Here is a 12854-nt window from a genome sequence, read left to right on the forward strand (position 1 = left end):
GAATGTGTAAGTCACTATGGATTGACTATTTTTTTTCAGTGTGTGATGAGATTGAATGTGTTACTAGAAAAAATGGTTTTCATAAATCACTGGTGCTCCACTGAGCATCTTCAGTATGGAGCAGAATGGAAAATCTAACTCCCTCTTGTGGAGAAAATAAATGTGCTAAGAGTATTGACCACTGATGTGCTGGTCCAATAGTTTTCGAAGTTTTCGAACATTTTCAACAAAGTCATTACCCATTCCAGAGTATGGAATAAAGTCACTATATGAATTGTATCTCTCTCCCCCTTAGTTGGTCTTCTTTTATTTGCAGTCAGCTTTTCACATTAGAACAAAGGTAAAGAACTCCAACAAAGAGCAGTGTGATACCAATGAAAGGGGAGAGGTGAAGAATACAACCCAAGTGACTGCACCCACAGGCTTCCATAGAGTCTGAGCTGAAAAGTCATACAGGCCACCGCAGTGGGTGATTGTGGACAATGTACCACCCTGTGACACCGCTCTCTCTGCATCTTTGAGAGCATATTGTCAGTATAGACTCTATTCAGCAGGGTGTAAGATGGTATACCAGTGGTTTTACCCATATAAGTCCCACATGGTCTCTGGACCTACAGAATTCCACAGATTTCTTGTCTTTCACAAAGTTCTATACATCCCTCGCCCCTTGCATGTTTGTTTGTCAATTACCTTGGTGCATGTGATTATGCTTTCAGCTACAAATAAGAACTCTCAGTTCTGTTTAACACATTTTACCATATTTAAATCTGTTCCACAGATTTTAATTTAAAATGCAGAAAATCTAGAATAAAAAAATTAAAAAATTTCCATAGACTTAGGGCATGTTCACACTAATTCGTTTAAGTTTGATAGTGCCTGTTTTCATTGGAAGAAAGTGTCCTTTCAAGTGTGAATGAGAGGTGTAAACTTAGCAACTATATTAAGCAAATAGAGTATATGGCAATATATGTAAAACACACTTATAATATTCATGTTCAAGTAAGGTTTTCACTGATGTAAAAGTCACGTAATTGTACATATTTTGCAACATATATTTCAAAATAACTACCTAAAATGGTCGTTTTCATATATGTAACATATTTCTCCAAATAATAGTTTAATTTCAATATGTACAAATATTACCAAATATATGAATTATAATTTTATATGTATTTTCATATATGGCCGTATATCAGATTTTTGTATGGGCAATATCATTTATTTAATCCAAAAACACCTTTTACTTTTCAATGGAAAATATTATTTGAAATAGGTAAAGCAAAAAAAAAAAAAAAAAAAAAAAAAAAAATTGCAGCTGATTTGATGCATTTGACTTTAAAAGTAATACTAGACTTCCTTAAATGGTTCATGACATGAGAAAAAAAAAAATTCTTGATCTTTTCAGATATAAGATGCCATTGTACTATAATAACTTACTGTAAGTTTCAGAACTCAAAATTTCCTCCTTGCTGCAAAAAGAGCATTTGTTAAAAACAAGCTGCCAAAACGACTCATTGTTTACTTCCTCCATATTGTGATGTCACACCGTGGACATTTGCATCTGACCACCTCCACAATAACACATGAATACCTACTTTACCTTTAATCACTTCCATAGCACACCCAGTAGTGGTGAGCAGTGAGATGATTAGTAGAGAGAGCATGTCAGTCAAGAGCAGAGAGCCGATCATAAGAGTGGGTGTTAATGATCAAGTCTTAAAGAAGAAGCAGCACCAAAACCGAGTGTTTTTGACAGAGGGTCAGAATGAGGGTGGAAAATTATCCTGTTTTACAAATATATGACTGTTTTTTGTGCAAAAAATAAATAAATAAAAAATTCACTAATATTATACATGAACCTCAAGGAACATATTAAAATGAAAAAGGCATGTCATGACCCCTTTAAAAATATGTATTGTATGATTGAACACAAAGTTTTTCATTGAACTCCCAGACTTCTCTGTGCTTGTGTTTTCGAAGGAAGAAAATTTGTGAATTTGTGCCTGTACTTTTGTCATGGATACTTTCATCGTTTACATGTCTCTTCCCATTAAAATTTAATTAATGATCTTCATCTTTAATTTTAGCCTCCACAGATGGTCTTGGTTTGATACTTGAAATTATTTCTATATTTTACTGATGGGAAAGATTTGCTCCGATTCATGAGCTACAGGTTAAGCAGGAACAGAAGCAGACCAAATTGTTAGTTGACACAAGGGATCTCTTTTGAGGTTCAGGTAGCTCAGTCTGCCTTCTACACTTGTGACACCGACCTCTTGATCAGGGTTAATAGAAAACAGGTCTTAAACTTCATTCCAAGAACTCTGTGTGGAATTTGATCATTTTAGCCTGAAGTTTATAGTGTGTGCAGGGTTGGGAGGGTTACTTTTGAAATGTATTCCACTACAGATTACAGAATACATGCTGTAAAATGTCATTTGTAATGTATTCTGTTAGATTACTCAAGGTCAGTAACGTATTCTAAATACTTTGGATTACTTCTTCAGCACTGGTAGCTTTTTTCACTTGTCTTGTCTATAAAAATTCTGCCAGTACAGTAAGACAAAATACACATGTTAAAAATACATTCTCTGAAAAACCTAAATATCTAATGCAGTGTTGTTTCTAAAACAAGATAAATCTAATTGAATCGAATTGCCTGGTAACGTGCATGTAAAATGGCAAGAAATAGCATTTTAGCTTAGCGTAAAGCTGACAATTTACACAAGGTTTATTTCTATTTCTTCTGCTCCAAACTTACTTCAAACTTACTTCTCTGTCTGCTCGTATGAATGTATCACATCATAAGAAAGTGTTTCACCATTGTTCAGATGCACTTTGGATCGCATCATTTATATGTATAAATGTTTTCCATCTGAAAGGACTAAATATTAAATGAAACAAATGACAATAAAATGCAAAGTAATCTCTTCAGTAATCAAAGTACTTTTTGAATGTAACTGTATTCTAATTACCAATGATTTAAATTGTAACTGTAGTGGAATACAGTTACTTATATTTTGTATTTTAAATAAGTAATCCCGTTACATGTATTTCATTACTCCCCAACACTGAGTGTGTGTGTGTGTGTAAGTGTGTGTGTGTTTTGTGTAACAAGACACCTATGCACTACATCAAAAAAAGATGCAACCTTTCTCTGTTGTTCATGTTGAGACCTAACAGTGACATGAATGAACAAGGGAAAACCAAAGACACCAAAATGAGTTCCCCTTGAATAATTTTTTCCCATATGGACATTGTTTTTTTATAATTATTTGTGGAAGCTGGTCATCCTCTCTTAATACTTCTGTACAGGATATCAAAGAAAATTGGGTGTCTGTTTGGGTGTTTTATAAGTCTTGTGTTAATGGCTGAGATCTTTGTTAATGGCTGAGATGATTTACATCGTCATGCATGAAGAAATCAAGTGGAAAATGTTGCTCAGAAGATGCTCTTTCATATCTCAGGATGCTTAATGTAGTTTTCAGTTATGTCTCATGTTTTTTCCTTTATTTTTTTTTATTTTTTTAGGAGAAATAAAAATACAAACAAGAACAAAACAGAAAAAAAATATAGAGCTAAAAATAGCATGGCTTGGGGTAATTTGGTCTTGGAAGAATTTGGAGAAATATTCATATGGAAATCTCTGACTTTTGATCACAGACTTTGGTGTCTTGGAAAATCTGAGCACAGTTAGAGACATTGTTGAAGTCTTGTTGAATGTCTAGTGACACTTGAGATGGGGTGTTTTTCACAGGAGAAACCCCTGTAAAACATGAGACTTAAGCAAAGTTCTCCATTTAATATCATTGCTGTCTAGAGGAAACAACTGAGATATTAGCAAGATCTCATTTGTGATTTTTCTTTCCTTTGGGAAAGTTACATCACTAAGTTAAAAAACTGAATTCTTTGTTCATTCTTTTTTTTTTCTTTTTTTTTAAATATAATTTTATCCCCTTTTCTCCCAATGCAATGCCCAATTCCCACTACTTAGTAGGTCCTCATGGTGGCATGGTTACTCGCCTCAATCCGGGTGGTGGAGGGCAAGTCTCAGTTGCCTCCACTTCTGAGACAGTCAATCCGCGCATCTTATCATGTGGCTCGTTGTGCATGACACCGCGGAGACTCACAGCACGGGAGGCTCTTGCTACTCTCCGCGATCCATGCACAACTTACCACACACCCCATTGAGAGCGAGAACCCCTAATCGCGACCACAAGGAGGTTACCCCATGTGACTCTACCCTTCCTAGCAACCGGGCCAGTTTGGTTGCTTAGGAGACCTGGCTGGAGTCACTCAGCATGCCCTGGATTCGAACTCGTGACTCCAGGGGTGGTAGTCAGCATCAATACTCATTGAGCTACCCAGGCCCCACTTTGTTCATTCTTAAGAATTCGTAATTTTTGCAGTATGTTTACCTTAAAACAAAAGTTTAATGTAATTGCTATTAAGTACATTGTGAAACAGCAATGAGAATCACTCTAATTGCTCAGTTAAATAAGGCAACTGCTGAGTTCGCTGTAAATTAAGAACAGTGGCACAAGCTGGCTTATGTCTGAGAGCCTTGTGGCATCTGAAATATCCTGGAATAATTTAATCAGATGAATATAATTTTGCCTGCAGGGCCACCATTCAACTAATTTTGGTTGAGTTGTTTAAGAATTCCAAACTTAATTCAATCTATAAACCCCCTTTGCTCACACTGTTGTCTTCAAGGAAAAGAAGGTCTTCCATTTTCAGATGCAGTGGTGCTATGCTGAATATTAGTAGAGATAAGACAGGAAATCTCAAATTGAGATGGAGTAAATTAGTCAATTCATTACCATGCATATGCGCAGACTGCTGGGCAGGGAGCTCAGTGACTAGATCTAAGAGCAAACCAAGCTGTTTAGACAGATTACAGGGAGTGACAGGAAACTCATGCAGTACAGGAACTATGCTGCTGGTATCTCTACAACAATTTGACCTATCTATGACATACAGATGTGTCATGCAATAGTCTGCCAACACTGCTAAAGAGATAAACCATAGTATGTGATGAATTTGAGAATATTGTGGGTCTATTTGCCTGCATCTCAGCCCGATCATTTTCTTTAAAGGTTAAGTGTGCAATGTCTGTGTTACTGCCGTCACCAAACTGAACTGCAAAAGGAATGACTGTTTCCAAACAGGTTTTCCGAACACTCCTTGCATCTTCCATTGGTTGGACAAACAGATGGTAACACCCAAACTCACACCATTGGTTGAGTTAATGTTGCTTTGTTTGGCTGGTCGGGATGTTTTGAAATTGCAGCAGAGTCACCAGACTAATCACACTGTTAACAATGTAAATAACTAGAAAGATATTAACAGCAGAATTTAATGATATAGGCTTAAACTATCACACAACCACAGGATGTAAAGCAAAATAATATCCTAATGTCGGATAATTTTCTAACGTTATTATTATTTATAGTAAAATAGTAAGAAATCATTCACTTGTTGCTTTGTGTTGTTTTGAAGAGACAATAATAAAATCTGCCTCATACTTTACTGAGAGCGTGACGATGCAGTGTTTTCATGTCTCCATAAACCTCCATTCATATGTACCTGCATAACCTCCAATTATACTTTTATTTATTTATTTATTTCCAAAGGCAATGTTTCCTATGCTATGCTGAATGCAAGATCTGCATGTCTGTTTACAATACACCACAAAGAAAGAGAGAATGCTCTTGGACAAGAACAGAAAGAATAATGCACATATTAGGGTTAGGAGTATAAATTAGTATTTTTGTATTGCTGAAATGGCTGGAGGTGGGTTGTACCAGAAGAGATCCACATTCAAGGTTGATAATGGCGGCAGACTAATTACGCTGGATACACTCAACAAGAATGCAAATTCTATTAACAAATTTGATTAACCCTAACCCAAACCATCACCCTTAACCTAACCTTTAGTTGAGTAAAAATGTTATTTTAAAGTAAAAAAAAGCAACCTCTGAATTCTGCTCAACATTGTTTCTGCAAACACGGTTATTTCCTGGTTCCCATGGGACCAGAACCACTGTCTCAAAGGTTGCTAGCACAATGCACTTTTGTCTAATGCACTCTGAAAATGGTTGGAATTTCCACATAATTTGTTAAAAATCACTTCAGGTGGGAAACTAGATTAAAAATGTGCACAAAATAGTAACTGCTACAAGTAAAAGACAACAATCATAGGCCTCTTTCAAAATTTAGTGGTTTTCTATAAAAAAATAAAACAATTAAAAAAAGCTTTTTAAAAGATTGGTGCAGGATTAAGTGGAAACTGAAGGGGAAAGACAGATGGAAGCAGAAAGAGAGAGGTGGAAGATGAATCCATAGATCTGATGGGTGATGGGGGAAAAATGCTGATCAGAGGTCTTCAGTGTCAGACAGGAAAGGAATCTGCAGGGCATGATCATAAAATTGAACAATGACTCCACTGTTCTCCTGGTTTTCATCATTATTTCTTTCTTTCCCATCTCCCACCAATTCATTCTACACCATACTCGTTAATTACAGATTGCCTGGAAACCAAGAAAACAGACCTATTCAATAATATTATGGTAATGACTGTATATGGCTTCATTATCTAAGGATTTTCCATGATTTTCCTTGTGATTTTCAGAAAATCTTGTTGAATACCAGACTTTTTATTTATTTATTTATTTTTATCATAAAATTACCAATTCAGTTGAATGAGGAACATATGAAAATCATGTTTATGATGAATGCAATGGAGAAACAGCTAAGTGATTTTGTAAACACCTTTGTTTTTGGTATTGGTTGAATTGAATCAATAGACAAAATGATATGACACTGACTGATGCAAACCCACAATTTAATAGGTCTCATAGACTGACCTAATTACACACTGTCCACTTTTCATTTATTTCTGTGATTGAGGGTTTATTTTTAATGGCAGTTTGTTCTTGTGCTCTTGGAAGTTTAAATAGGCCCTTTAGCAAAAAGTGTCTTCATTGGCTAAGCTCCAGAGATTTGGATCTCAAACCTAAACTGCTTATATCAGCCCCTGCCTAAATGCCGTTACATGAGCCGGTTTTAAAGGAATGCTGGATTAAGCATGCACTTTCCCAGTCTTAGCAGAGAACCAACAAAGAGAGCTTTTTATTTGAAAGACTCCCAGGTGCTTGGTGCACTGCCTGTAACGAGCATCAGCAAGACAAACAGACCCAAATGCAGAGTTCAGAGGATTTATTTACAATAAATAAGAGCAGTCACTGAGCTGTGGAATCCTCCATGTAAGACCAGCTGACATGCAGCACACTGGAAAGCATCCACACTCCTGACACATGGGCAGAGACGAAGTATCCTGATCCGCTGACACGCAGCAAAGTGAAAGGCAACCACACACCCGAGACGCGGGCAACCGACAGATACACGAAACAGGACCAACTAGGCAGAGAGAGAGTGAGGTTAGTTCCTTAACAACAAACAACAATCTAGCAAAGATACTGAGAACACGAAGGGCTTAAGAAGGGAGTGAATTAGAGGAGAACAGGTGTTGCTCAGCACGCTAATCAGTGGCATTATCAGCGTTCCCCCGGGAACAATCAATGTTCCCATGAAAACACCAATCATGCATGCCGGCCGCGCCTGCGAGACATGAGGGAGAGAAAATAACAAAACATACAAAACAAACTGGCAAACTCACCGGAGCCGTGACACTGCCCCACCCAAGTCTTTCAAATTTCTTTCCATGTAGACATTCTCTTTTTTAGCCAACCAGTCAGTTTATGGTCTATAGTATTCCTAGGGGCTGGCATAGACTCTGTGGTGTATGTTGTCTAATACGTACCCTTTCTGCTTTCAGATGTGAATGGGAATATAAACTCCCCCAACACTTTGGAAAGGTCCAGTGCTTCATACACAGTCTTGAGTGGCCAAGGATCAGCTCCAACAGTGGAGATGAAGGGTGTGTCTAAGACAATATCCTGTGCTTCATGTTGAGTGCTACACTTGGCATCAAATCATGAGTGCCCACACACTGGGAATCAGAAAGAGAATGATCGTTTAAAAGTTTAATTGGATGCATTTTTATTTTCCAGTGGCCTTAAAATTGTGTTGTAACTGTGGTCAGTGGGTAGAGTCATTAAATCATTTAGGTCTTTGTAATTGCATGTGTTGATCATTGGAGGGGTTACCTCTCCCTCATCCCCCCGGAATCTACGCCCCTGAACTCTAGTATATCCAGTGTTGGGAGGGTTACTTTTGAAATGTATTCCACTACAGATTACAGAATACATGCTGTAAAATGTAATTTGTAACGTATTTCGTTAGATTACTCAAAGTCAGTAACATATTTTAAATACTTTGGATTACTTCTTCAGCACTGGTAGATTTTTTTCACTTGTTTTGACTATAAAAACTCTGCCAGTACAGTAAGACAAAATACACATGTTAAAAATACATTCTCTGAAAAACCTAAATATCTTATGCAGTGTTGCTTCTAAAACAAGATGAATCTAATTGATATTGTTTTAAGGATTTTTAGATATTTTTACAGGAAAACAATACAAAAATTATTAGCAAGAATATGATTTTTGCCCTAATATCAAAGGTCTTACTAGAAAAAAAGAAATTATGATCCAACGTGAATTTTCTTGATAAAAAATATGATCGTGCCTAGTAACGTGCATGTAAAATGGCAAGAAATAGCATTTTAGCTTAGCGTAAAGCTGACAATTTACACAAGGTTTATTTCTATTTCTTCTGCTCCAAACTTACTTCAAACTTACTTCTCTCTCTGCTCATATGAATGTATCACATCATAAGAAAGTGTTTCACCGCTGTTCAGATGCACTTTGGATCATATAATTTATATGTATAAACGTTTTCCATCTGAAAGGACTAAATATTAAATGAAACAAATGACAATAAAATGCAAAGTAATCTCTTCAGTAATCAAAATACTTTTTGAATGTAACTGTATTCTAATTACCAATGATTTAAATTGTAACTGTAGTGGAATACAGTTACTTATTTTTTGTATTTTAAATACGTAATCCCGTTACATGTATTTCATTACTCCCCAACCCTGAGTATATCTAAACAGTATACGACTTATTTCTAATTTTTATTATATCTGTTTGGTGCATTTATACCCCAGAGTTTCACACTAATAACACTAATAATTTAATACCAGTAGTGCACTGATAGTGTCCAGTTTTGGGTGTAATCTGATTACAAAGTAATTAGTAACTGTCATCTAATTACTTCTAAGTAAAAAGTAGTATAACTCATTACATTTAAAATTTCTCTAATCAGATTTCAGTTACTGACTTTTAAGTTAGTTACTTTTAAGTACATTACTTTGTGGGGGGCCTGGGTAGCTCAGCAAGTAAAGACGCTGACTACCACACCTAGAGTTGCAAGTTCAAATCCAGGGCATGCTGAGTGACTCCAGTCAGGCTTCCTAAGCAACCAATTGGCCCCATTGCTTGGGTGGGTAGAGTCACATTGGGTTAACCTCCTCGTGGTCACTATAATGTGGTTCTTGCTCTCGGTGGGGCGCGTGGTGAGTTGTGCGTGGATGCCACGGAGAATAGAGTGAGCATCCACATGCGCTAGGTCTCCGTGGTAACGCTCTCAACAAGCCACTTGATAAGATGCACGGATTGACTGTCTCAGACGCATAGGCAACTGAAATTCGTCCTCTGCCACCTGGATTGAGGCGAGTCACTATGCCACCATGAGGACTTAGAGTGCACTGGGAATTGGGCATGCCAAATTGGAGAGAAAATAGGAGAAAAAAAAAAAAAGTACATTACTTTGTTTTATACTGTAGAGCCGAGGAAGGCGGGGCCGGGTTGGAATGAGACACACCCGGTCCCCAATCAGCCTGATGGGGCGCGCGAGGGATAAAGGCGGCCGGGGACGACAGTTCGAGAGAGAGAGAGAATTACAGACAGCTGTGCTGTGTTTTTAGTTGTGTGTTTTTGGTTGGGTTTTTGTTTAATAAATTGTTATTTAAGTTGTCAAGCCGGTTCTCGCCTCCTCCTTTCCTCTAAACCCCCTTACACTGGTGCCGAAACCCGGGAAGGAGGAGGGATTCCCGTCGCAGAGTCCTCGACACTGCCGTCCACCCAGGGGAGCGCCGCTGCCGTCCGACGGGGGACGGAGTAGCCCGACTACCCGGACGCGGGGAACGGCCGCCGTCCGCGAGGCGAGTGGGGACGGGACTCCACGACCGCCTGGAGCGAGGGAGCCGCTGCCGGGGGCGGAGGAGTGCCCTGCCGTCCCCCGGGAACATGGAGGGGTCGAGAGAAGACCGCCGTCCGCGGGGGAGGAGGGAAGTGACTCCCCGACCGCCTGGAGTGGTAGGGCCGCTGCCAGGGGCGGAGGAGAGTCTCCACGGGACGCCGGGAACGCGGAGGGGCGTTCTGTCCGCTGGGGGTCGGAGGTCTGACTCCGGTCCGCCCGGGGAGGAGCGGCTGCAGTCCGCCTGAGAGGGTGGAGTAGTGATCGAGGACCACGCGACGGCGCATCAGAGAACCGGTGAGTTTCTTTTTCTCTCTCTCCTCTCTCTCTCTCTGCCGCTCCGTGTTGGCCTTTCCCTCGCCATTTTGTGTTGTTTTTTTTTTTCCCTCCTGTCTCCTCCCAGGTCGAGGAAGGCGGGGAGGACCCGCCGGCAGTCGGGGCATAAGGCACGCCCCCCCACCCGGAGAGGAAGGGTGAGGGGGGATGTACGTCATGCCGGGGGCTCCCCGGCCTGAGGCAACGCCGGGAGGAGTGTAGAGCCGAGGAGGGCAGGGCCGGGTTGGAATGAGACACACCCGGTCCCCAATCAGCCTGATGGGGCGCGCGAGGGATAAAGGCGGCCGGGGACGACAGTTCGAGAGAGAGAATTACAGACAGCTGTGCTGTGTTTTTAGTTGTGTGTTTTTGGTTGGGTTTTTGTTTAATAAATTGTTATTTAAGTTGTCAAGCCGGTTCTCGCCGCCTCCTTTCCTCTAAACCCCCTTACATATACATTTCTACAGTATGTAGAATTTAAACATGAATTGTTTATATGTACGTCTGTTTGCGTTTCTGTGACAGCTGAAATGAAAGTCATTGTAAGGGAAAAACATGTGGTGCTGAGTGTGCGACTTGCGTTCAACAAAGTTGGAAATATAGACATTATTTTGAATACTTTAGCAAAAATACTGACTTTTCTGTAAAAAATGTTTTAAAAAGTAACTTATATGTAAAGTAAATTTGATTACTTTTCCAATGAAATAATTAGTAAAGTAATCTGATTACTATTTTTAAAGAGGTAATTCATAATTTTTAGTGGATTTCTTTTTTAAAGTAACTTGCCCAACATTGGTAGTGTCTGTTTTACTACTGTATTTCTTAACATTCCCAAAGGATGAGGAATTTTCTTAGCTTGAATTTGTCTGGTCTTATCGACCAGTTAGGCACTGTTAACATGTTAGACAGGATTAGCTGTCCAGCCACAAATCAACAAATCGGCTCTAAAAAGACAACGTGGCTGGAATTGCTAATAAGGATTGCTGATGCAAAATATAAACAGTTAAATGGCCTATTATCAAAGTTGTTGAAGCATAAACAAACTTTCTGGCATAGTTTGTGTGATTATTTCCATGAGTTTACCAATTAACAACAATTAACTTAAGACTGAAAATTAGGCCATTATCTATCCTCTTTCATTTATTGATGATCATAAAGCATACATAACTTTAAGAAGGAAACAAAATGGCTTAATAAATGGAATAATTATTCTTTAAACATATAAACATGTCACAAAATGCAAGGGCACTACCTTTTTTCTGTTTGGTTCCACTGGCCCCTTAAAACAAACAAACAACTCTTGTTTACAGCAGGACACAGGCCTAGTCACGTTCTGTTTCAAGGTCAGTGTGAGTATCTTTCTGGACATTAGCGACAATGGAAAATAGTTCGGAATGTGGACCAGCAGCCCTGAACATTCCTACTTAACAGCAGATGTCCAGAGCCCTGTCTGATCTCGGTCTCTAGCAGCCAACCTGAGAGCTATATTTACAGCTGGCCTTTCCTGTAAGTAAACCAAAAGCACTGAGTGCCTATGCATATCTGATGAAAGCAAAAACATCTATCTTTCACTTTAAGTTTCTGTGCTTAATCTTATAATTGTCTGAAATTCATTTGTTAATTTTAATAATTACCCACTGAATTCCTCTAACATGATTTGTATTGGTTTAATCTGTTCTGTGGTATTTCTAGTTTCCTTATATATCAAAAATTCAGAATGTCAGATTCAAATCTCCTGGCGATGTCTCCAAAAACTAATTTACTATAAACAGTCTTTTTGTAGTGCTAACTGATTATACACTTGCTCTTTCTTTGGCTATAGTGAATGCAAGTTTCCAAACTATGGTGCCGTGAATCAAGGGCTTAGGTTTGGTTTGAAAGTTGGAGACATATTGCGAGGAGGATGATTTTCAAAATGTTGGTATTTAATAAAAAGAAATCCACACAATTTCCTGACAGTTGTTCATATTCAAAGGTGTTTTTTCCTTTCCTGACCGAAGCAGAATCGTCCATTAATTAGGCCGTATGCAAGCCCAGGAAGTTTTTTTTTATTTTTTTTTACTTAGACTAGAAACATTTGTACATGAAGAGGATGCTTGTTTAAATCTGTTATTTCAATGGATGGATGGAAATCTGCCCATGTAATCTCCAGACAATTGATTAAAAAAATCTTTATGCAATAATCACAAGCGACTGTGATTGGAGCATCGTGAACAGCTCTGAGAAAATGTACAGATACCACGTGACAATGCTTTTTATGCGTAGCTTCAGAAGAGGTAGGACAATAATTTACACATGAATAATTACATTAA

Source organism: Myxocyprinus asiaticus, chromosome 19 (assembly GCF_019703515.2).
Source record: "Myxocyprinus asiaticus isolate MX2 ecotype Aquarium Trade chromosome 19, UBuf_Myxa_2, whole genome shotgun sequence".
NCBI lineage: Eukaryota > Metazoa > Chordata > Actinopteri > Cypriniformes > Catostomidae > Myxocyprinus > Myxocyprinus asiaticus.